The following is a 26,452-nucleotide window of genomic DNA, read 5'->3' as shown; positions in this document are numbered from 1 at the left end:
CAGCGCGGCCGCCGCCCCCCCGGCACCGATCCGCTCCATGTCTGTGTGAGCCGCTGTTCGGCGCGCTGGTGCTGATGGAGCGGTCCAAACGGCATCTTCTCCCCCGTCCAGGGCCGTCAGGTCTCCGCCCGGATGGGCCTCATGGCAGGGGGCGCGATCAAAGACATAACGACACAATGAGACCGAAAGTTCCACCGACGCGCTGCTGCAGATCAGCGTCTCTGATCGCAGCTCCTCTCCGGTGTCAAGTTAGAACAGAGTCCGGTGAGATTTTCAAAATAAAACAGGAAAATGTGTTTTACTCAAACTCACAAGCCCAGCTCGGGGCAAGATCTATTGTTATTGATTTGTTTTTAGAGAGAGGGGGGGTGTAAAATGCATCAAAACGTCAAGCGTTTATCAGGCGAACTGAATTAAAACAATAGATCTGCAACTTCCTGTGCTAGCCTGGCTAACTCCTGCTAGCTTGACGCGTGCGTGAGCCACTCGTCTAACCGGCTGGTCGGTTTGTTCAGCCGACACAGAAGGAGGGAAAGCTGACGTGTGCAACTTTATGTCAGGAACAGCAGATTTCACACTGAGTATATCACCGGTCCCCAACCGTTTTCCTGCCACGGACCGGTACCGGGCCGCAGCCCGGTGGTTGGGGACCAAACTGCTGCTGTCGGGGACACTTTAGTAGGTGTTCTAAGGATATGTGGCTATAACAAACAAACAAACAAACAAACAAACAAACAAACTTGAAAATCCTAAAACTGGCCTCTGCTTTGTAACTATGGTTACCGCGGCTGAGGGTTATGTAAATACCAGCGTTGGTTTGTCTGTCTGGCTGTTAGCAACATAACTCCAAAAGTTCTGGACAGATCTGAATTAAATTTTCAGGAAATGTTGGGAATTTTACCAGGAACAGGTGATAAGATTTGATGATGGCGATGATGATCCAGAAAAGATCCTAAATTATGGATCCGTTTGAAACTTTCGGTAACATTGCAGTCAGTGGAGCATCAAAATCTGTTCCTCCATATTTTGGTTAATTATTGATAATCTTTTCTGGAATTTGGCACAATCATGTTGGATTGGATCCAGAATAACATCAGGAATTTACATTTGAACATTGAAACCCCTTTTACAGATTAAAAAACAGTTAAAGATTCCCTATTCTACCCTTTCTCCACAAGTTAACGCGGTTCCCAAATATCTGTGACAGTCTTTGGTCAGCTTCCTCCGTGGGGGGGCTGGGCTCTCCCTTAGAGACCGGGTGAGAAGCTCAGTCATCCGGGAGGAGCTCGGAGTAGAGCCGCTGCTCCTCCGCGTTGAGAGGAGCCAGATGAGGTGGCTCGGGCATCGATTCAGGATGCCTCCTGAACGCCTCCCTGGTGAGGTGTTCAGGACACGTCCCACCGGGAGGAGACCATGGGGAAGACCCAGGACACGCTGGAGAGACTATGTCTCTCGCCTGGCCTGGGAACGCCTCGGGATCCCCCCGGAAGAGCTAGAGGAAGTGGCCGGGGAGAGGGAAGTCTGGGGTTCCCTGCTTAGGCTGCTGCCCCCGCGACCCCCCCGGATAAGCGGATGACGATGGATGGATGAAGTCTCAAAACAGCAAACCGACACAGCAGGACAGGGTCCCTCTTGTCTGTCTCAAACAGATGCTGCAGGACACGTCCCTCATTTCTGTCTCAAACAGATGCTGCAGGACAGCGTCCCTCTTGTCTGTCTCAAACAGATGCTGCAGGACACGTCCCTCATTTCTGTCTCAAACAGATGCTGCAGGACAGCGTCCCTCATGTCTGTCTCAAACAGATGCTGCAGGACAGCGTCCCTCTTGTCTGTCTCAAACAGATGCTGCAGGACTGCGTCCCTCATTTCTGTCTTAAACAGATGCTGCAGGACAGCGTCCCTCATTCCTGTCTCAAACAGATGCTGCAGGACAGCGTCCCTCATTTCTGTCTCAAACAGATGCTGCAGGACAGCGTCCCTCTTGTCTGTCTCAAACAGGTGCTGCAGGACAGCGTCCCTCATTTCTGTCTCAAACAGATGCTGCAGGACAGCGTCCCTCATGTCTGTCTCAAACAGATGCTGCAGGACAGCGTCCCTCATTTCTGTCTCAAACAGATGCTGCAGGACAGTGTCCCTCATGTCTGTCTCAAACAGATGCTGCAGGACAGCGTTCCTCATTTCTGTCTCAAACAGATGCTGCAGGACACGTCCCTCATTTCTGTCTCAAACAGATGCTGCAGGACAGCGTCCCTCTTGTCTGTCTCAAACAGGTGCTGCAGGACAGCGTCCCTCATTTCTGTCTCAAACAGATGCTGCAGGACAGCGTCCCTCATTTCTGTCTCAAACAGATGCTGCAGGACAGCGTCCCTCATGTCTGTCTCAAACAGATGCTGCAGGACAGCGTCCCTCATGTCTGTCTCAAACAGATGCTGCAGGAAAGCGTCCCTCATTTCTGTCTCAAACAGATGCTGCAGGACAGCGTCCCTCATGTCTGTCTCAAACAGATGCTGCAGGACAGCGTTCCTCATTTCTGTCTCAAACAGATGCTGCAGGACAGCGTCCCTCATTTCTGTCTCAAACAGATGCTGCAGGACAGTGTCCCTCATTTCTGTCTCAAACAGATGCTGCAGGACAGCGTCCCTCATTTCTGTCTCAATCAGATGCTGCAGGACAGCGTCCCTCATTTCTGTCTCAAACAGATGCTGCAGGACAGCGTCCCTCATTTCTGTCTCAAACAGATGCTGCAGGACAGCGTCCCTCATTTGTCATTTGTCATTTTGCATCTGTGGTGTAATTTATTTTAGATTAATTGTTAGTTTGCATCGGCAGTGTAAAATCATTTTATTTTTATTTTTCTAATGTTACGTTGCATCAATTGAGTTATTGAATATTGGTTTTATTTTTATTTGTATTGTTAATTGTGGATGATTTATATATGAAGGACTTTCAACGGAAACAAGACCGCAAGGGCTTTTTAGAAATGCTCCTCTTAGACAGGATGTTTGACTGTATTTGTACTGTAATACATGCTACTGTTTGACTGTACTTGTACTGTAATACATGCTACTGTGTGACTGTACTTGTACTGTAATACATACTACTGTTTGACTGTACTTGTACTGTAATACATGCTACTGTGTGACTGTACTTGTACTCTAACATTCTATCTAATAAATATATTCATTCATTCATTCATTTCTGTCTCAATCCGATGCTGCAGGACAGCGTCCCTCATTTCTGTCTCAAACAGATGCTGCAGGACAGCGTCCCTCTTTTATGTCTCCCTGTTAAAAGACAGAAATGACGGACACTGTCCTGCAGCATTAACTCCTGGATGACCGAGAACTTCCTGTTATTAAATCTAAATAAAACTGAGGTTCTGGTTCTTGGGCCAAAGCATCTCAGAAATGTTTGTTCTAGTGTTGTAGTTGAACTAGATGGCGTCTCAGTGTCCACCAGCACCACTGCCAAGAATCTGGGGGTAATCTTTGATCAGGACCTGTCCTTTCAGTCCCAGATAAAGCATATTTCAAGGACTGCGTTCTTTCACCTTCGGAATATTTCAAAGGTCAGGCACCTACTAACCCGAAAAGATGCAGAAGAAATAGTCCATGCTTTTGTGACTTCCAGACTGGACTACTGCAACTCCTTCCTGTCCGGCTGCCCAAAAAGGTCTATTAAACATCTCCAGCTAATCGAGAATGCAGCAGCTCGTGTTCTAACAGGAACCAGACTGAGAGAACACATTTCCCCTGTTCTGGCGTCTCTGCATTGGCTTCCTGTTAGAGAACGAATTGAATATAAAATCCTTCTACTCACTTTTAAAGCCCTCACTGGCCAGGCCCCTCCTTACCTTACAGAGTTGATTATGCCACATTGCCCCACTAGAACCCTGCGTACGTAAATGCAGGCGTGAACAGGATGGGATTGGCTACTCCAACATGTGTGCTTAATTCCAGGTTGATTGGGATGTATGAAGGGAATGTGCTTGGGTTCATTCGTACACACGGTTTCATACATCTGGATTTTTTTTGGCGTACGTTTTCTGGATTTGAGCGTACGCCATGCTTCTGTAGAAAATCCACGGAAGTCTTAGTACATGAGGCCCCAGATATTTGTTTCTGGCTGTACATGCGATCATTAATCAATTAATGAGACCAAGCCAAATGTGTTCTGGTACTATAATTGGAGCTGCAAATTAAAGCTGATATTTCCAGTTGTATTTTAACTCGCAGAACAAAAGGTGATTGTTTAGTCAATGTATTAAAAATGGAACTCATGAATACAGTAATCAACACCACTAGTACTCGACACGCTAGTAGATGGCCATCCACCATGAGCCTAGGTTCTGTCCAAGGTTTCTGCCTGTTAAAGGGAAGTTTTTCCTTGCCTCCGTTGCAAAAGTTCTTGCTCTTGTCAAGTTGGGTTCTGTCTTTCCCTGCTAATCCTGTAAAGTGCCTTGAAATGACTTTATGTTGTGATCTGGCGCTATATAATTTTTTTTAATTGAATGGAATTTAATTGTATTCAAGAAAAAATCTTTGCATGGATGAAAATATGTGATCTAATTGAACTTGAACTCAAAGAAAAAATAGATGATTTCTCGTTTCTTCATCAATTCCGTTAACATTTGGGAATTTTAGTCATTTATTTGCCCAATTGATTGTAAACTGCGTATTTTACCATGAACAACAGAAACTGAACTGTTGCATGAAAGGGATCTTCTGCATTTAGTTAAATCATGAACACAATATATTTTTTCATCAAATCTTTCAACTCCACTGGTCCTCGCCAGTGTTGGAAGATTTTCTGTAATGTTTCCCACATTCAATTAATTTAAGGCTTTTGTGTGGGTTCTCATGTGGACTGTCAGATAACCACTATGCCTGAAATCTTTCCCACATGTTTTACACTTGTAAGGCTTCTCATCTGTGTGAATTCTCATGTGCTCTATACAGTCACCATTTCTTGTGAAAGCTTTGCTACATGTTGTGCAAACATATTGTTTCCCTTTGGTCTTTCCGCTGTGCGGTTGAAGTGTGGGCTGAAATTCTACACCCTCTTCAGATGTCTCACGTCTCTTATCATGGCTTCCAGATGCATGACAGCTGTTAGAGAACAGCAGCTGGTCAATGTCTGCTGCTCCTACCACAGAGGTAATAACTGGCATATTAACTAAAGACTCATCCAATGCTGCATCTTCCTCAGATTTCAGGAACAGAATCTGATCTTTGCTGTGGTCTTTTTCTCCACAAGTCGGACTCAACATGAAGGTTTCAGTCTCCTGCTTCAGTCCAAGCCGCTCTCTCTCCTGACTGGTGGGGATTTCTTCCTGCTCCTCTTTCACATGTGGAGGCTCTGGCTCCTCTTTGTCCATAATGGAGTTAATCTCCTCCTTAAAGAGCTGCTGATCAGCAGGAACCTCCTCCTCCTCCTCCTTACAGACATGTTGCTGTGGACAATCTGGAGGACAGAGGACAGAAGAAATTGGACGCTGCTGTGATGAACACTTGTCGACATGGGAGGACATACATACATACTTATTCTGTGTGATTTCATTTTGGGTCTCCAGGTGATATCTAGCAGTCTTCACTGATGATCGATCTTCACTCAGTGTTTGTCACTCATTCCTTTGCAGGAAAACGTTGGTTGGTTTTTAAACTCTTAATCATCAACTGAAGGCATCCTGTTCAGCTGAAATACCTGCAGATGAAACAAAGTGAGTTTATTTTATCTTCTGCTACAACTGATTGTACCTTAACTTAAGACTTGTGTTTAAATCAATAAAAAAGGAGAATCACCTCCCTTAATTCCTCTAGAAACGACAAATATCAGTTAAAGAACAGGAATACCAATGGAAAAATACATTTAAAGGAAAAATGAAATATACATATATTCATAAAAAATATATACAGTATTTTTCGCACCATAAGGCGCACTTAAAAGCCTTTAATTTTCCCAAAACTTGACCGTGCACCTTTTATGTGGTGCACGGTGCTCAAAAATCACGACCGGAGAAAGCTGCAGCTGTGTTGCTAAACTACAACCGGAGAAAGCTGCAGCTGTGTTGCTAAAACTACAACCGGAGAAAGCTGCAGCTATGTTGCTAAACTACAACCAGACAAAGCTGCAGCTGTGTTGCTAAAACTACAACCGGACAAAGCTGCAGCTGTGTTGCTATACTACAACCGGAGAAAGCTGCAGCTGTGTTGCTAAACTACAACCGGAGAAAGCTGCAGCTGTGTTGCTAAAACTACAACCGCAGAAAGCTGCAGCTGTGTTGCTAAACTACAACCGGAGAAAGCTGCAGCTGTGTTGCTAAAACTACAACCGGAGAAAGCTGCAGCTGTGTTGCTAAACTACAACCGGAGAAAGCTGCAGCTGTGTTGCTAAACTACAACCGGAGAAAGCTGCAGCTGTGTTGCTAAAACTACAACCGGAGAAAGCTGCAGCTGTGTTGCTAAACTACAACCGGAGAAAGCTGCAGCTCTGTTGCTAAACTACAACCGGAGAAAGCTGCAGCTGTGTTGCTAAAACTACAACCGGACAAAGCCGCAGCTGTGTTGCTAAACTACAACCGGAGAAAGCTGCAGCTGTGTTGCTAAACTACAACCGGAGAAAGCTGCAGCTGTGTTGCTAAACTACAACCGGAGAAAGCTGCAGCTGTGTTGCTAAACTACAACCGGACAAAGCTGCAGCTGTGTTGCAGCTGGGCTCCATTACGTGCTGGAGCCTGACGGGCCCCACAGAAGCCTTCAGCTGAGGCCGAAAGAGGGAGATTCCCCGCGGCCTACTTTCAGGAGGAGGTGGGTGTCCTCCGTAAGGCCTCGGGAGCAGGGCCGCTCCTCTAGAACGGCAAACCGTTTTTAATCTAGCCGGATTTCTAGCCCACTATCAGGAAGAGGAGAGCGGCCTCTCGGCCTATGGAGGACATGTCTGCGATACTTTACCTTTGTGAAGCAGCGTCGTTCGGCGCAATGATCCGGGGCATGTGTCAAATGATGCTGATCACGTGTTTGATGACGTTTGGTCGATCCACGGTTCAGACGTCACTCACCTGGTTGAACACCTTCTCTTTATTCTCTTTAAAAAGCGACGTTTCCTGACCGGTTCTGTTGCCCTGCCTGAATCAAGTTCGTTGCTCTTTACTGGAGAGGAGGGTCAAACCTCGGATTCAGGAGGACCAATGTGGTTTTCCTCCTGGCCGTGGAGCTGTGGACCAGCTCTACACCCTCGGCAGGGTCAGTCGATCTTCGTTCCTATGATTGGGCTTTCTACAGTACACACAGATATTTGATATACGTGTTTGGGAACTGCATTAACTTTAAAGGAATGTTAAACTTCTCATTATTCTGAAATCTGTACTGCTTTGAATGGCTGATCACTCTGGGACTTCAGGGCCAGTTTCAGCATTATCATGCAGGTTGAGGCTACAGGCGTAGTCATTTCAGGAGAAACTTCTACATACAGGTGCTGCGGAGGTATACAGTACTCCAACCTGTCGGTGTCGTTCCTGAGAGGAGCCTCCAAAGACACAGAGACAAGTATTTCAAAACCTACTGATACTTTACCTCTTAACTTTTTGAAGTTTGCTTTGATTGGGCTTTCTAAAGTGAAATAAAACAATGTTTACAAAATGTTAGGAGGTAGTTTTGACATGTTTCCATAAATAAGGAATCACAATGTGAATCATTAGCAGCGGCTCCAGGAGATGGTTCAGAACCAGATCTGTGTTTCTGAGGCGTCTCCTCCACGCTGCTGTGGTCATCCTCATCCTCACTATCTGAGTGATGATGGCGAGATGAGCCATGCAGCGTGTCGGCAGGTCACCAAACTGTGTCGGTACTGTGCCGCTCAATGCTGCCACCTGCTGGATCCTGGAAATGATTACAAGCAAGCCAATGACAGACTCAACTGACGTACTGATTTAATGATCTAGTATAGGCTTCACAATAATATAATTTAAGGTATTTTATTTTAGATTGTATTACTTCATATAAATATAAATCTTAAATAAAAGTTTACATATCTTTGATATCTTTCAATAAATAATGTGAACTTGTCCTTCAAAACGGCCCTAAAAATACACCTTTCAGGGGGGCAGAAACGGAGATAGTCATCACGACTCTCTCCGGATCAATCCCCCCCCCCACCCCCCTTTTTTTTTTGTTCACCTACGTTGTACATATTATGTGTCTTTGTAATTTATTGTTATTTTGCATCTGTGGAGTAATTTATTTTAAATTTATTGTTATTTCGCATCAATTGAGTAATTTAATATTGGTTTTATTTTTATTTTTATTGGTATTGTTAAATGTCGATGATTTATGTACGAAGGACTTTCAACGGAAACAAGACCGCAAGGGCTTTTTAGAAATGCTCCTCTTAGACAGGATGTTTGACTGTACTTGTACTGTAATACATGCTACCGTTTGACTGTACTTGTACTGTAATACATGCTACTGTGTGACTGTACTTGTCCTGTAATACATGCTACTGTGTGACTGTACTTGTACTGTAATACATACCACTGTTTGACTGTACTTGTACTGTAATACATGCTACTGTGTGACTGTACTTGTCCTGTAATACATGCTACTGTGTGACTGTACTTGTACTGTAATACATACCACTGTTTGACTGTACTTGTACTGTAATACATGATACTGTGTGACTGTACTTGTACTCTAACATCCTATCTAATAAATATATTCATCATCATCATCATCAACCAATAACTGAGGTCAACATGTGAACGAGCAGGTTTGCGTTTGATTGTTTTGGCAGACGCGCATCCCGTTTGTCGCGCCCACGCGTGACGGGCGATACTGCCACGGTATCGGTCACGTGACCGTCTTAAAGCGATACAGACACAGCGCTCCGCTCTGAGCTCGACACGCAGTTCACACGAAGACAGAAGAAGAGTGATGAGGGACACGTGGACACGTGGACACGTCTGGAGGACAAAGGATTCGATTGAACACAAACGTCACGTGATGGTGGTGGACTTTTTAGAGGCAGCCCGATCCACAGCCCGGATCAGCAGGAGGCGGAAGACACGGCGTTCTCGTTCAGGCAGTCCCGGGGCGGATCTCAACGCAGCACAAAGGTCAGGTTCCTGATCCAGTCTGCTCTTGCTAGTCAGGTTTTCAACCCTTTTATTTTCATTTCTAGATTATTGTGTTTTTACGAGACTTTTAACCCGCTTAAATCCTTTTCAAGCGCGGAGAAGGGCTGCCGAAGGTCCGTGAAGCGCCGCAGGTCCGTGTCCGTCTGTCGAATGCGTGAAAGTTTAAATGACGTTTCGTTTGACTGTCTGTCGTTAAATGAATTGTGTATTAGCTGCATAGCTCCGAATGATAAAACATGAAGACATTACTTCTCAAAGTGACCAGTAACGACGACATCGTCTATTGATTCTTACTTCCGCAATCTCTCTGTCTGCAGTAAAATGACTCGAACCATTCACGACGGATCCGGATGAAAGTTTCAGAATATTTGGGGAATGTTACCAGGAACAGTTGAGTCAATTTTGGTGGTGATCCAGAAGAAATCCTAGATTCTGGATCACTTTGACATTTTCGTTAACATTGCAGACAATAAAGCTTCAAACTTTGTTCCTCAATATCTCTGATTATTGACAAATGTTTACAGAATTTGGCAAAGTCATGTAGGGTGGGGACAGGATGAGGAAAATGAGAGAGAACGAAGGATGGTAGAGGCACCTGTTGTTGATCAGGAAGTGACAAAGATTAGCGACTGTGAAGTTAGAAAGGCGATGAAGAACGGGAAGGCAGTTGGACCGGACGAGGTACCTGTACAGGTTCACGGTTACTTCATTTGCTGTGAGATGAGATAAAACATAAAACACCTTATATCCATTCAAACCATCAAACATACATATAAAACGTATACAACCGGTCAAAGTGCTCAAAGAACATTTCATCAGCCCCAGTAACCAAGATGTCATAAAAAGGTTTGCTAACCACAATAATAAGGAATAACAACACAAGATTATGATTAAAAAGACGAAGGATTAAAATACATGAGGAACTGCAGAATAGTGCTGAGTCAGCAGACTCGCCGCAGTCGAGACGAGGCTATTTTTGTACCTCTGAGTTCGGCACCTTGGCACTAAAAACCTCCGCCCAGTGGCGTCGTTAGGCCTATTTTAGGGGGGCTTCAGCCTAAAATATTCTTGAGCCCCCCTAAATAATTTTGGGTTGTTTTATAAAAAAAAAATATATATATTTTTTTGTTCAGTGACCAAAAAATGCCGAAATATTCTATTAAAACCGCCAGAATATATGTTTAAAAACATGTAACCTGTCATTATTGACTTAAATCTGATCATTAATCTGTTTCCCCTCACTTCATGATGTAAGGTAGAGAACCCGTTCCACCTGTTCTTATAGAGAATGCCCACATCACTGAAACTCCAGTCCACGTTTTCCTAGTGACCGCGCTAATTGTCGGTACCTGCAGCGTGTTTGACGCACACAGAGCATAATAGAAGAGCTTTAGGAGAAGAACGTGAACGGATAGATGAAGAATGGATATAAGAAAGTTTTTCAAGAAAGTAAGTTTATCACTGCTGGTAGTAACATTTAGTTATTGTGTGACACACTTAAGGGCAAACGCACAGATGCATTAGCCATGGAGCTGTATGGGAGAACCACAGCCCTGAGCCACGCCCACAGTCTCCCTGAATCTGGTGCAGAGACCTGCAGAACCTGGAGGAACCTGCAGGACCTGGAGGAACCTGCAGAACCTGGAGGAACCTGCAGGTTCACGCACTGAATGGAACTCAGACACAGTGAAAAGAGAGTTACTTTTCCCTTGCGTGGGTAGGATGATAGCTTGAGTTCAGATCCTGCAGTAGATGCAGAGCTACTAAAAGGGATCCAGCATGCAGGCCTGAATGTGAGAACCTCCTGAGTGGATCACAATTGAACGAACTTGCAAAACACTCCAGCCTGAAAACAGAGGAGGTTCTGGTGGCCAGAAAACAGAGGCTGGATGTTCTCCCAAAGATATATTGTCTGTTCACAACCTCCTTGATTCAGACATGTTTCCCTCTCTGAAGGTTCTACCCAAGTTGCCCTAACAGTGCCTGTAAGGAGGTGCTCGTGTGAAAGGTCCTTTAGAGCACTGCGTCGGTTGCACTGCGTCGGTTGCATTCCTGGCTGCGTCAAACAACGGGTCATAAAATACTTTACAGTCTTGCAGTCATTGAAAAAGACGAGCTTCAGAATCACAACAGAATAATTGACTCTTAGAAACAGACGGCATTCTTTGATGCTTCCTTCCACCAAAAAACTTGTAATTTTAGCCATTTTATTTCTTGTTAATGCTGTAAACATCCTGTTACTGTCTAAAACTGTTTGTTGTTGTTTAAAACAGACAGCAATAATAATAATGTATAATCTCTCAGACATCCCGGATCTCAGCCTTCTCTCTCTTCAACACAGATTTATACGTGGGCACTAAATGAACACAATTATGGTCTGAAGAGCCATGGGGAGGAATGCATTCTTTATGGATCCATAGCAGAGATCTGGCGTCTTTTTCTGCCTGGTTGGGCAGGACACATACTGATGAAGGTTTCTCAGCCTTTTCAGAGTCACACGATTAAAGCCTCAGTCCTGCATCAAAGACAGAGCTGCCAGCGGACTCTACGTCTGCTTTTGGGTGAATGTACACAGAAACAGTTGTGGGAACTCACGGGGAAGGTAGAAAGGGTGCATCGACACTGAGTAGTTCCACGTCTGGCGTACATATACTCCCAGATCGTGACAGATTTACAGAATCGTTCATTAATATAATAATAATAATGCATTTATTTTATAGAGCGCTTTTCTAGGTACTCAAAGACGCTTTACATTGTATGTGCATTATTCATTCACTCCATACTTGGTAAGGTGACGGGGCGAGGCTGCCAATCTGAGCCATCAGTCCTCCTGACCCCTACCGACATTCACTCGGTCACTACATTCACACAGGCAATGTGGGTGTCTTGCCTAAGGACACAACGACATGTGGACAGTCAGAGCTGGGATTCGAACCACCTATTTACTGATCACTGGACGGCCCACTCTACCAACTGTGCCACAACCGATGGATGGATGGATTACATGAATATATGTATACTTCATTTTTCCTTTAAATGTATTTTTCCATTGGTATTCCTGTTCTTTAACTGATATTTGTCGTTTCTAGAGGAATTAAGGGAGGTGATTCTCCTTTTTTATTGATTTAAACACAAGTCTTAAGTTAAGGTACAATCAGTTGTAGCAGAAGATAAAATAAACTCACTTTGTTTCATCTGCAGGTATTTCAGCTGAACAGGATGCCTTCAGTTGATGATTAAGAGTTTAAAAACCAACCAACGTTTTCCTGCAAAGGAATGAGTGACAAACACTGAGTGAAGATCGATCATCAGTGAAGACTGCTAGATATCACCTGGAGACCCAAAATGAAATCACACAGAATAAGTATGTATGTATGTCCTCCCATGTCGACAAGTGTTCATCACAGCAGCGTCCAATTTCTTCTGTCCTCTGTCCTCCAGATTGTCCACAGCAACATGTCTGTAAGGAGGAGGAGGAGGAGGTTCCTGCTGATCAGCAGCTCTTTAAGGAGGAGATTAACTCCATTATGGACAAAGAGGAGCCAGAGCCTCCACATGTGAAAGAGGAGCAGGAAGAAATCCCCACCAGTCAGGAGAGAGAGCGGCTTGGACTGAAGCAGGAGACTGGAACCTTCATGTTGAGTCCGACTTGTGGAGAAAAAGACCGCAGCAAAGATCAGACTCTGTTCCTGAAACCTGATGAAGATGCAGATGAAGAGTCTGGAGTTCTCATGCCAGTTATTACCTCTGTGGTAGGAGCAGCAGACATTGACCAGCTGCTGTTCTCTAACAGCTGTCATGCATCTGGAAGCCATGATAAGAGACGTGAGACATCTGAAGAGGGTGTAGAATTTCAGCCCACACTTCAACCGCACAGCGGAAAGACCAAAGGGAAACCATATGTTTGCACAACATGTAGCAAAGCTTTCACCAGAAATGGTGACTGTATAGAGCACATGAGAATTCACACAGATGAGAAGCCTTACGAGTGTAAAACATGTGGGAAGCATTTCAGACAGAGTAGTCAGTTGGCAGTCCACATGAGAACCCACACAGATGAGAAGCCTTACAAGTGTAAAACATGTGGGAAAGATTTCAGACATAGTGGTTATCTGACAGTCCACATGAGAACCCACACAGATGAGAAGCCTTTCAGATGTAAAACATGTGGGAAACATTTCAGACATAGTAGTCAGTTAACACTCCACACGAGAACCCACACAGGTGAGAAGCCTTACATGTGTAAATCATGTGGGAAACATTTCACACATGGTGGTTATCTGACAGTCCACATGAGAACCCACACAGATGAGAAGCCTTACAGCTGTGAAACATGTGGGAAACATTTCAGACATAGTAGTCAGTTGACAGTCCACATGAGAACCCACACGGACGAGAAGCCTTACGAGTGTAAAACATGTGGGAAACATTTCAGACATAGTGGTGGCCTGACAGTCCACATGAGAACCCACACAGATGAGAAGCCTTACAGTTGTAGAACATGTGGGAAACATTTCAGACAGTGTGGTAATCTGAGAGCCCACATGAGAACCCACACAGAAGTCTTAAATTAGTCAACTGTGGGAAAACGTTGCAAGTGGCAAGCTTTTTCGTGGATTCAAAGAGCCACGAAACATGGTACGCTAGACATTTAACAAGAGTTGTTAATTACGTCAGTTACCCCAAATATAACATTACATCCTGCAATTCAGTACCAAAAACACATTATGTAGCTACAAATCAATGTTTTGAAGCAGTTAAACTCAAAACATTAAGATTTTGCCCTCATCACATCATTCATTATATTTAGTAAACAATTTAGTTTTGTATTTATATTTGAATTGTTTTATATTCACACATGTTTTTATATCTCACATGTTATTCCACAGTCTTGCACCACAATAAGAAATGCAATTTTTTTCCCTTTTTTTCCCTAATTTGTCGGATGTTACATTGGTCCCTCACTGGGGTCCCCCATCTCTATTTTGAAATACTTTCTGTTTGTTGGCAACATGTTTATTTTTATAACAATGTGTTTATTGATTTTATACATGAACTTAGTACATACAGTTGTGTGCCAGCATTACAATTCACATATTAGAAAAACGGGTACGTATACACTGTACACACAGAAACAAACAAACAGTGCAAATAAACAAAATATATAGAAAAAAAAGACGAAAACAAACAGAATAAAATAAAAGGTTAACCTCTACAAACATACAACACCTTGATTTAATGTTTGCCAAACAGTTAAGAAAATGATAAAAGAAAAGAACTCTCCCATCGTACTATAATTATAAAGATTTACAGCAATATTATGTAACTTAGTCATCTTCTGTGTTTTCTGTTAAGTTTGGCAACATGTTTTTACTAGCCTTATACATGATTTGAGCTGTTAAAAATCCTACAATATTGGGAAATTAAATTTGTTTTGATTTAATAAACAAAGGATGTGTATGTTCCATTTTTGCATTGCCCGGTTTTGGAGTATGCATAAATAACTTTCAATTCATCGTAACACTAAATCTCTTGTTCTATATCTTTCAAGTTTTTGCAAAATCATTTTATGATTAACTCTATCAAATCTTGATATCGATAAATATTCCCTTCACCTTTTTCTTCTGTTCAAGTCCTTTTGTGATATCTTCTACCATTTAATTATAGCTAAAGACGTTGACATATTTGATCTGAAACCATATCAACTATGTGTAAGCTATGCTTTGTTATGAATTCATCCAGTCTGTTGCAAAAATGTTTTTCGAATATTTTGGGAACTTGAGGAAGTGACAAGGCAAGTCTGTAATTGTTAAAATGATGTTTGTTGCCAGCTTTGTACAAAATAACAACTTTTGCTATTTTTGTCATATTTGGAAACACACCATTTTAAAATATCACATTGTATATATAGTTTAAAGGTTTTAAAATTGTTTAAATGACCTTTTATTTTTAAAATGCCAATATTATTATCATTTGTTGACATCTTATTTTTTAATTTAGTTAAAGTATATAACATTTAGGATTAGGATAGAAAGTAGGGACTCTGAATGTTGGGACGATGCCGGGGAAAGCTAGAGATCTGCTGTAGTCTTGCGTGCCATCTAAAATAACATATATTCTTTCTTGTAGTTTGTGCATATACAAAGTATGAAATGGTGTATAAAGTATTTTGCATAATTGATTACACAGTTTTTAAAGTGATATAAGCCAAATAAATGCATTTATAACACTAACATTGTCATTTCCATCACAACACGTCCATCACAGCAAATAAAGTAATGGAAATGACAATGTTTGGCATTTCTTTTGAAAGCTCATTATTATTATATTATCATGTTAATCTCTGTTTAGAGGTAGCATAAAATACACTCAAAATACACAATACAAAATGGTATTGTTCTCATTATTTGTACATTCAAATTAAATAAATAAATGTTTGGAAATGATGACCAATAAACATACTCTTGGTTTTGCAAAGCTTTGACTCGATTTTTTTCTTGTTTCCCTTCCTTCCATGGAGCTAACACTGCTAGCCTGCCACGCGCTCTCCTGTCACATGACAACTGATGTGTTGCAAGTCGACAAAGGTTTAAAAAGAAGTTACAAGTTACATTTTGTGGTGGGTAGTGGAAATGAGAGTGATCCTGAGGCATAGGTGTTATTTTTTATAAAAAAGAAATAAAATACTAATATATCTTTCAAGCACATTATATTTTTCATTAAAACAAGTAATTTCTATGCAATTTGTCAATAAAGTTACTGTTGAATCAAATTTTATTTCAGTCTTATGAGAGTCCAAAACCTGACCAAGGGACAAAGGACATATGGCAAAAAAACTCAATATAAAACCATATTTTATATCATAAAAATAGTAATTTATCTATCTTAATTTGTTTTGTAGGTTCATCTTTGTGTCTAGAAGGTGCAGGATGAATAAGAAAATGACAAACGTTTTTTGTTTTTCTTATTTCTGCCTGGGACACAAATTCTTTGATAGTTGGAGAATCACCCTTATGTGACCTTGACATGGATGAAGGTCACAAAGGCCACGTTAAAGGGCTCCTTTTGTGTTTACGTGTCATTTTGTTTATTCATAGACTTGATTTGCTCATAGAGCAGCCTGAGTTCTTGTTTTGAAACTGCAAAGTGCACTTTATTGTACATACTTTGTAAAATATACAATTATGTACATTTTGTTAAATAAACTATTTTAATATATTCTGAATACATTGCGTTAAAATTTTTAATTATTATTATTTTGTATAAAGTTTCTAACATTAGTTGTGATGTTCAGTTCACGATAGTAAAAACAAATACAGACATTTTTCCTTTATTCATGATCAGTGTGAGGAAAGAGGAGAAAGAGGAGGTAATGGAAGATGATGATTTGCTGTGGCAACCCCCAACATGAAAAGGCAGATGTAATGATGTATTTGTATTTGTCATTCGTAAGATTGAATAATTGGTATCATTTTGATGATATTATAATGTTTTATACACTTGTAGTTAATTGTCTTTGATGTATTTTCCACATTGCTTTCCTATGAGGTGATCAATACATAAATTACATCCAAATTTAAATGAGTGCTAGAACAGAGCAGATTTTGCAGGCTCAGCGAGAAACTTATATAACGTACTCACTTCCCAATTTTGCGATCACATTAGCGCTAATGCACGCTCTGATGTTTAGCTAGCGGTTTCATGCTAACACACAGCATTTAACAAGGTTGTTGTTACACAGGGTGGACTCAGCTTCAATAATGAGTTTTTGAAAGCATTGTTTGTGCTTTTAATGATTAAAACTAGAATCAGATTTGCTCTGCATTAGGCAGCCAAGGAGGCCTCACCAGGAACAGATAAATCACTCGCCAGGCATTTGTTGTGCGATCCATCTTCTGATTATTCTGATGAATGTAAAAGCTGTTGAGCAGTAAGAGAAAGGATGTTCACGATGATGTCAGTTGGAGAAGTTAACGCTAGATGGCTCTTTCTGGTATGACGGCAAATAAGAACTCAAATCAATGATAATATGGTTTAATTTCAAACATGTCAAACTTAAAATCGTTATTGGGAACTGAATTTACACACATCTAAAGAGAACAATGTGCTGAAATACACTGGCAAATGTAACTATATCTACTCAAGTATTGTACTTGATTCACAATTTTCACATAATTATAATTTGCTTACTTTGTTTATATAATCCGTATATATTTATATATTATTATTTTGTTCATTACTATAAACAGAAGAGAATAATGCATTTGTTTTAATCCCCTACAGTAAACTGACTGATTTGGGTGATTACGACATTTATTTATTTTACATTACAAAGCAAACAAAATGAGGAGAGTCTAAATTATATTTAGTCATATGTTTTTTTTATTTTTTTTATTATATATATATACAAGTGCAAGTTTCACTTTTTGAAAGTCATTACTGAAATAAATAAACGTTTTCATGTTATTCTAATTTAATGACCAGCACCTGTATAGACATATCCTTCTTTTCTCCCCTTTGAACTTCCACCTTTGGAGGAGTTTGAGTGCCCGAATGATCCCAGGGGCTGCTATGTTGTCGGGAGCTTGTTCTACTGGTAGCGTCTCCCATGGCAAACAGGTCCTGGGTGACGGCTCACATTAAGAGCAGTTCAAAAGCCCTATGACAGAAGTAAGAGCAAGGACCGTGATGTCACCCGGGATGGCACAACGGGGGCCCCACCCTGGAGCCAAGCCCGGTGGCCGGGTCTCTGCCCACGGGGCTCGGCCGGGCTCAGCCCGAAAGGTTGCCGCGGGCCCGACCTCCGGTGGACTCACCATCCGACGAGGGAATCACAGGGGACGGGTGCATTGTGGATTGGGTGGGAGTCGACAACAGGGGGCTGAACAACCTGATCCGCAGACACAGAGACTAGCTCTTGGGACATGGAATGTCACCTCGCTGGGGGGGATGGAGCCGGAGCTTGTGCTGGAGGTTGAGAAGTACCGTCTAGATGTAGTGGGGGTCACCTCCACCCACAGCTTGGCCTCTGGAACCCAACTACTCAAGAGAGGCTTGACTCTGCATTTCTCTGGCTTTGCCCATGGTGAGAGGCGAAGAGCTTCTTTGCAAAGGGAAACAGCCCAACTGAGGAGAGTCAAAAGAAAGCTAATATCGCGAATGCTACTACGGTGAAGGCGGATTATAACCTTGCGCTGCCTCTGATTGATTGGATTGGTTGAGTTGATTAGGTGTAGCCAATAAGAGTGATCAGAATCAGCCAATCAAATGTAGCGGAGGGCGGGTCTTCGTGTCGCCATAGTAAACTCCCGTTGGTGTTTTTGTCCTCCATCCTCCGTTTAGTCGCTAACAAGCTCGGATCGAGTCCTCCGCTACTTCACTTTCCTTTTTTTAGATCTGAAACTGGTAGTCAACGACTGTATACTTTATTTAGCCTCTTAACGTAGTGTTAGAATACGAAACGTAAAATAATAGTAATTATATATAAAAGAAAGGAACAGCAGTCTTCAAGTTCCAACAATTTCTTCGAGAAACTGTTGGTTAAGGTAGGTCTCTAAAATGTAGCGTTCAGTGAAATAGCTAAATTGTGTATTTATGTTTTGTCCGGTAGCGCATGCGCAGTTACGCGTTGATATTCTGAGAACAGCCACTAGTTTTCTGGTCCGAGTAGAAATGTGGGAAAAACGCAAAAGTGTTTTCGCTGAAGGTAGTTAGCATGCTAATGCTAATGCTAATGCTGGCCGATGTTTAGCGCTAGTTATAACAGTACAAGTACAACGTTATATATCGTTATATTTGCACCTTTTCAGTGGATGGGACACATTAAGTCTCAATTACTGACCCCGTTACCCTGTTACCCCGTTACCCTGACCCCGTTACCCTGACCCCGTTACCCTGTTACCCCGTTACCCTGACCCCGTTACCCTGACCCTGTTACCCTGTTACCCTGACCCCGTTACCCTGACCCCGTTACCCCGTTACCCTGACCCCGTTACCCTGACCCCGTTACCCTGTTACCCCGTTACCCTGACGCTGTTACCCTGACGCTGTTACCCTGACCCCGTTACCCTGTTACCCCGTTACCCTGACCCCGTTACCCTGACCCTGTTACCCTGTTACCCTGACGCTGTTACCCTGACCCCGTTACCCTGACCCTGTTACCCTGTTACCCTGACGCTGTTACCCTGACCCTGTTACCCTGACCCTGTTACCCTGACCCTGTTACCCTGACGCTGTTACCCTGTTACCCTGACCCTGTTACCCTGTTACCCTGACCCTGTTACCCTGACGCTGTTACCCTGTTACCCTGACCCTGTTACCCTGTTACCCTGACCCTGTTACCCTGACGCTGTTACCCTGACCCTGTTACCCCGACGCTGTTACCCTGTTACCCTGACGCGCCCCCCCGCCCTAAATATTGTCTCTGACCAAGTGCATCCTTTAGCAGTGGACTCCTGCAGCAGGGAAGGTCCAGAAATGGTTCAAAGAGAACCACTTTGAGGTGTTGCCCCCCCCCCCCCCCCCCAACGGAGCATACGTGGGCTGTACTGGACGAACTAGTCCGATCCGTGGCGGGTCTTAAAGGATCTGCTGCTGACGTCTTGGTGCCGGATCCCACAGCACCCCTTCAGGGTTCTGCTGGAGTCCGTGCCGCAAAGGGTCAGTGCAGTTATGGTGGCAGAAGGGGGGGGGGGGGGGGGTACATAACAGGCAGGCGGCTGATTGGTGCATATCTAGCATATCTTCAACCAGCACGGATCCGTCTACGTGCTGCGTGGTCCATTCTCTCCGGCCCTCTCGGGTAGAACGACTGGCCCCCGGTGACAGCTCGATGTGGGGGCGATGTCGGTTAACGGCGCCGGATGGAGGTCGGAGTTCTGGATGCTGATGGGCAGCGTTTGTTGGTGCCTTCATGTCTGATCTCCTCATTGCTCTGCTGCTGTGTGTAACTGTGTTTGTAACCCTTTCAGTGCCACCTGGAGTGTGTTCTTTGTTCCTTTCTTAGGTGTGAACCCGTTCGCTTGGCCCCTGGTGGGATTCTCTGGATGTGGATCCCTTGGAAACACAACGGGAGAAGATTTTTTCCTTTTCTCTTCGACGGCTGAGAATCTGTAGAAGCTCCGATGTCGGCTTCACTCCAAAGCAACGTGTGCCGTTTGCCTCCGAGCCCGAGAAGAAGCCGAAGATATTTATCACCTACTTTCCCCCTTTTCTGCTATTTTTGCCATATTTTGTTCTTTTGATCGTTTTTTCTAGTCTGGCTGATAATATTCTATTTATTTCATTGATTACAGCCATTAATAAACAATAATAAAAACAGAAGTCTTCAAAGGGGCGGCTCGGTGGCGCAGTGGTAAGCACTGTTGCCTCACAGCGAGATGGTCGCAGGTTCGTCTCCGGCTTGTGGCCATTCTGTGAGGAGTTTGCATGTTCTCCCCGTGTCTGCGTGGGTTCTCTCCGGGTTCTCCGGCTTCCTCCCACTAGGCTGATTGGTGACGCTAAATTGTCCGTAGGTGTGAGTGTGTGTGTGGCTGGTTGTCTGTCTCTGTGTTGCCCTGCGATGAACTGGCGGCTCGTCCAGGGTGTCCCCTGCCTCTCGCCCATTGACTGCTGGGATTGGCTCCAAGCTTGGCCCGTGACCCGATAGCGGAATAAGCGGTTAGAGAATGTAATGAAAAGTCTTCAAAGGACGCTCCCAGCAGCGCTTTACCTCTGATCTCACGGATCAAGTGTTCCTTCAGGACCAAACCGCCTCCAGAACCGCCTCCAGCACCGCCCCCCAGCACCACCAGAACCGCCCCAGCACCGCCCCCAGCACCGCCTCCAGAACCGCCTCCAGAACCGCCCCCAGCACCTCCAGAACTGCCTCCAGCACCTCCAGCACCTCCAGAACCGCCTCCAGCACCGCCCCCAGCACCACTGTGGATTCCTTTGATGAGTTCATCAACGAATTCACAGATGAACATCTGCAGGACGTCGAGGTGGACCTTGATGCCGGAGAGGACGACCTGCTCCGGGAGCTGTCGGAGATGCTCGAGGGCTGAGAGCCCAGGAGCTGCTCTGCAGGGCGGACTTGTGATTAAATACCTTTGTGATCATTGATCATTGATCATTGATTGAGAGAACTCACGCTGCCCTGTGGTCGTGTTCCTGGGGAAACCAAAAATCTTTGAAATGTGTCCCTTGTCATTTTAATATTTCTTTTATTCAGTAAACTATCCTGTGGTCTTTTCTATCTTGTACATTTGTGTCTTAAAGTGTGTTTCTGTTTTTCAATGTGGGGGGGGGGTGATATTTGGTCTGTGTTCTCACCCCACCCGGAAGCCTTCCCACAAATGTATTGTTCAGAGTGACTTGTACAGATTACCGTGTAAATAAAATACTTTTAATGACCAACGTCGGCTGTTGACTGCTTTGGAACGGCACCGGACTGACTTAAGCTACGCAGTGTTGCTGCAGATGTTACAGCAAGCCAGCCCGTTCGGAGCTAACATATTTATTCTTGTGTTAAAGTTACCTAAAGTCATCATGGAAATTGTATTTACAGCCCTATTTAAGGATTTAGCATACGGTACTATATATGGAACAAAATAATACTTTTCTCAAACCGTTTTTAGAAACAAACTCTTGTTTTTGTATTAAATATCAGAGTTGTTCCAAATACAGTAGCTTTGAGGAGATTTTTTATTTTTTTATTTTAAGGAATTAATTACTACTGATGTGTATTAAATATGATACGTTTTGCAATAAAGGGTTAAGGAAATGTGAGTCCCCGGGGAAGTGCAGGTCGCTGAGAGCGGCTGATGCAAAGTATGCGCGAAGAAAAACAAACAGCAGTTCATCACAGAGCAAACTCTGAAGATCAGAAAATGCTGATCGATGTGACAGTGAGGACGGGGGGGTTGTTCCCAGAAGGAGTCGCTGACCTCACACCATTTATTAGTCTGCAGATGAAGCTACTGGAACGTTTAGATAACAAACATAACCTTCACTGCTGGATGGAAATGTAAGACTATACTAAAATAAAAGGCTCCATCGTTGGGCTGAATAATCGCTCATTAGCTAAACGTGTCTTTGATCACAGACAACGTTCCACCTCATTGAGTCAATCTGTCTCAAAGACCCGATGACCTTTCACCCTCTGTTTAAACTAAACTCTTCTCTGCCTTTCATAATACACCGTTTGAGCACTATTCAATCTGAATGCTTTAAATCCTGCAGGCTGTAATGTGAGGTTAAGAAAGGCCACAGAGGTGATAGAAAACAATCTCTCAACATATCTCATCATGTTTTATGATGAGGCCAACATCCTGGATATATGCATTATGCTGCATGTGCATTAGTAATGAGCGTCTGCTTGCCTGCTAATACTCAGGAGATATGAGTTCTGATGACACCAAGAAGCACACCCTTCAATCAGCAGTTAATGAATGCTATTATCTTTTCTCATTCTGAAATGCAAAATTGCTCGTCAGGCTCGCATCTCACATCCTGATAGGTAACAAGTCGATCATGCAATCAATGCGGATCAAACGTCAGATGGGACCGTATCTGCATTGTGCAGAGTGCTCAGAGTGCTGCGTAAACAGGAACTACTGCAGGATTAATACGCACTGCATCCAGGGTAGACATGGTTTCAACCATCCCCTAAATGTCTCCTGTGAAATATGACATCATGCCAAACATCTGCACAGACAGATGTTGAATCACACTGATGTGAGAATCCACTGAGGCTGACATTTGAGTGAACTAATCAGCTCCTGGTTCTTCTTCTTCTGTCGTATGCCCTTAGACCTTCAGCTCTGTTGCAGCAAGCCAGTCATTGTGTCATTGTCCAAATCAATTAAGCCCTGATCACCATTTGGTGGGCGGTATATGGGGCAGCTGGTCAGCACGTGGTCTACAGTCTGTGATGGGTCCCCACTTCTGCATTGTTGCAGCAAAGCGTCCAACTCCTGTCCGCAGCCGGTTGAGGGTATTCCGCTCCTTGCGGGGCAGGTCCTGGCCAGGGACATCTGTTGGATCCTCAATGCAGCGGTGGAGCCTGGATGGTACTGCCACCTTCCACTGGTCCCTCCATCTGGCCTTCGCCCAGGATTCCTTAGATATGTCAGCTGGTGTCGTGTGAAGCAGTTCTTGGGCCTGTGTGGCAAAAGGGCGACGGGACTTGAGGCGGGTGTGATGTGGTGTCTCCATGACAACCTTGTGGAGAAGGTGGGATTCGCTCAGATGTGCCTTCCGAGCGATAGCTAGTATGGATGCCTCTCGCCTGATCTCTGCCGGGGCGAATCCAGCGAGGACCGGCAGCTGGTTGGTTGGAGTGGAACGTAGGCATCCGGAGACAGTCCGCAGTGCGCTATTAAGAGCAGCGTCCAGCTTTTGGACATGGGTGCTACGGCTCCAGACCGGGGCACAGTACTCAGCAGCAGGCAGGACCAGGGCCTCGGTGGAGATACGCAGCGTCTTTGTGGAGGCGAAACGCCGATTGGTTCGTGGGGCAGACCTCTGCCAAGCAGCTCATTTCCCTCCTCTGGATCATCACCAAAAGGTTCTACATTGTTCTTGGTATCTTTATACACCAACCGTGAAAAGTAAATGTGAATCCGAGTTGAATCCATAAAGGTCTTATTCCTAGCATCATTCTAGATCTAATCCAAATGAAATTTGTTGGTGAGATCGAGCCCCCCCCCCCCTCCCCCCCACATGACTGTGTCAAATTCCATAAACATCAGCCAATAACCGAGATATTGAGGAAATAATTGTGAAGCTCCATTGACTGCAATGTTACCGAAGATTCCAAACTGATCCATAATCCAGGGTCTCTTCTGGATCATTGCCTAAATGTAATCATTTGTTTCTGGTAACATTCCCAACATTTCCTGAAAAGTTCACCCAGAATCCGTCCAGAACCGGACGGCCGGACGGACAAACGCCGGCGATTACATCACCTCTGCCTCGCCTCGGCGGAGGCAATAAGCACGTTCCTATCAACCTCAATGATATTAGTAAGATCCTAATGGTAATCAGCTAATGCATTAGCATATTATATTGGCTGTTGGGAGCGTGAAATATTTAGTATTTTGTATTTAGCATAACAACCAGTCAACAGCGATAGATCAAATAAAACCCAGTGTTTCATACGACTGCAGTTATTAACAATGTACCTGTCTAAATTCTAAAAGAGACAATCTGCCCGCAGCCACCAAAAAAAACAAAAACACTTAAAAAGCCACTTAAGCAGAGGCACCTTTAAAGTGCATGGAAAGTGCATCCATGTAAATATTGAGTACACACAGTTTGGATTTCACTCGTGGATCAATAGTGAAGCAATGAACGCTAATCTCATTTGCACTCGTGCTCCCTTCTTGGCAGAAGCTGTTGCTGACTGGCAGCGCGGGCGAACACAACAAATTCAGTATTTACCACAAGTTTCAGGATATTCACATGAATATTTTGGGCCAGCCGTGTTCTTGGTGCTGTAATCAATACTCTATTTAGATTCACAATGATTCTACTATTGCAGGTCTATTGTGATAAAGAGACTTGATAGAGAAGAGCATTTCTGGAACAGGAAACTCAATCTGTTGTCGAGGCTGTGGTACAGCGGCTTGGCGTATTTGTCAGCTGTTTCCTAATGACCCGATGAGAGCGACGCCCCATCATAGAAACATCTAACAAACATCCAGACTTTAAAGCCATGAGATTGTTCAACAGCGGGATGGATTCTGCCACAAGATGTATGCCCAAGAGTGACATGCAAAAACAAAAACTACTATATATACTGAGGATTTTAATATACAGTATTTGCTGGGTCGTGGGCAATTTTGGTGTGGTTGAATTAAAAGCAAAGATCCAGGATACTCACTTTCTTCCACAGAGTACAATAGTGCATATTTGGCATTTCTTTCATGCTTTATTAAAAGCAAAAAGGCAAGTAAAGGTAGGGGGTTGTACACTTAGCTTACCATGTTCTTGTGTTTTGTGTTGGATTTGAATTAGACTTTATGAGTGTTGTTGGGCCTTTGTGGAGGTTTGAGCGCTGGGGGGGGGGGGGGGGGGGGGGCTACTGTAGCTTTGCTAAGCTTTGGTGTGACAGTTGACAGTTTGGAATTACTCTTCATACTTCGTCAGCACTTTTAATCACACGGAAATGACATCAGGTTTTAAGCCACATCGCCAATTTGAAGGTCACCAAAGACAATGGAAAGTCGCTCAACCAACTCGTGCAGTTCTAATCATGCTAATGGGTCGGTCCGGATCGACTGCCGTTCCCCTCCACCGGGTAAAACGGTCGCGGCCATTTGGCTTGGAAGCTGATCATTGACTCCTCCTGGATCAGATGAATAATGGCTCAAAGACAAACGTTATTTAAGAGTCACATCCATCTGAGGCATTCGATCAGCAGGCCCCAACGCCAAACAGCAGAAACAATGTTTGGGGGGGTTGGCTATTGATTATGGCTGGCTGCGGTTCAGGGCCTCTTGGGCGGCTCTCTGACTGCTCCCACATGGCGGTCGAGGCAGAATCCAGCTGGTCTGGATCTCCATGGAAACGTGGCCCTGCAGGGCAGAGGTGGGCGTAATGTTGCTGAGCTCTCAAAGCCAGCGTTTCCCTTTTTCTTACTTTCATAACCTGAATCCAAGCAATGATTCATCTCACCCCATGCAGGACCTTTGCTGCTTTAAGTGCCCCGTGTTTCAGACGTGGAGACTGGGGGGGTCATTTGGCTCCGTCCTGATGACTCCATTCACATTTCACTCTATTCCTGCCTAATGGACTTAAAAAAGAGGAATAGCATCGGAATCATTCTCTTATAGAGTCACTAAATGTATCAAAACGCACGTGATTGATTGGTTTCAGTCGTGCAGTATATTAATATGAAATTGGCTCCTCCTCCTTCTGCTATTAAAACAAGTAAACATGAGGTCAGCGCTCCCTGACTAGTTCATCGATGCCGTTTCTGGTTGTAATTAAAGATCACATTCAGTTTGATTACTGTTTCAGGGAAATAAGAACAGAAACCACATTTCAACATTCATCAGTTTCTTTTTGTACATTTAAATACAACAATTATTATATTCTAAAAGGGATGAGGAAAATCAAAAGCATACATTTGTCTTAGATGAGATTAAATTAAATTAATCCCAGTCGATTTCACTAACTACAATAAAATCAAGTTAGTGTATTAATCCCATCATATGTCTTCATATTTTGTCGCATGTTATAACTGGCATCAACATTTAAAGAAATGAACAGTATTTAGTTGTATAGCAAAGTCTATATAAAAAGCAACCTGGCGTGCCTGCTGGCATCATTTATCAT

The 26,452-nt window shown here is 43.7% G+C and overlaps 1 long non-coding RNA gene across 1 annotated transcript; it reads left to right on the top strand.

Annotated features, from left to right (window-relative positions):
- Positions 1-8,910: 8,910 nt before the first annotated feature.
- LOC137905071 (uncharacterized) lies at positions 8,911-12,802 on the top strand. Its single transcript, XR_011105831.1, has 3 exons — positions 8,911-9,109; positions 12,332-12,494; positions 12,572-12,802. It is a non-coding gene; the product is annotated as an uncharacterized lncRNA (long non-coding RNA).
- Positions 12,803-26,452: the final 13,650 nt, after the last annotated feature.

This window comes from Brachionichthys hirsutus, chromosome 15 (assembly GCF_040956055.1).
Source record: "Brachionichthys hirsutus isolate HB-005 chromosome 15, CSIRO-AGI_Bhir_v1, whole genome shotgun sequence".
Classification (NCBI taxonomy): domain Eukaryota; kingdom Metazoa; phylum Chordata; class Actinopteri; order Lophiiformes; family Brachionichthyidae; genus Brachionichthys; species Brachionichthys hirsutus.
Note: the sequence above shows the minus strand (reverse complement) of the source record. Positions and strands in the feature narration are given on the sequence as shown.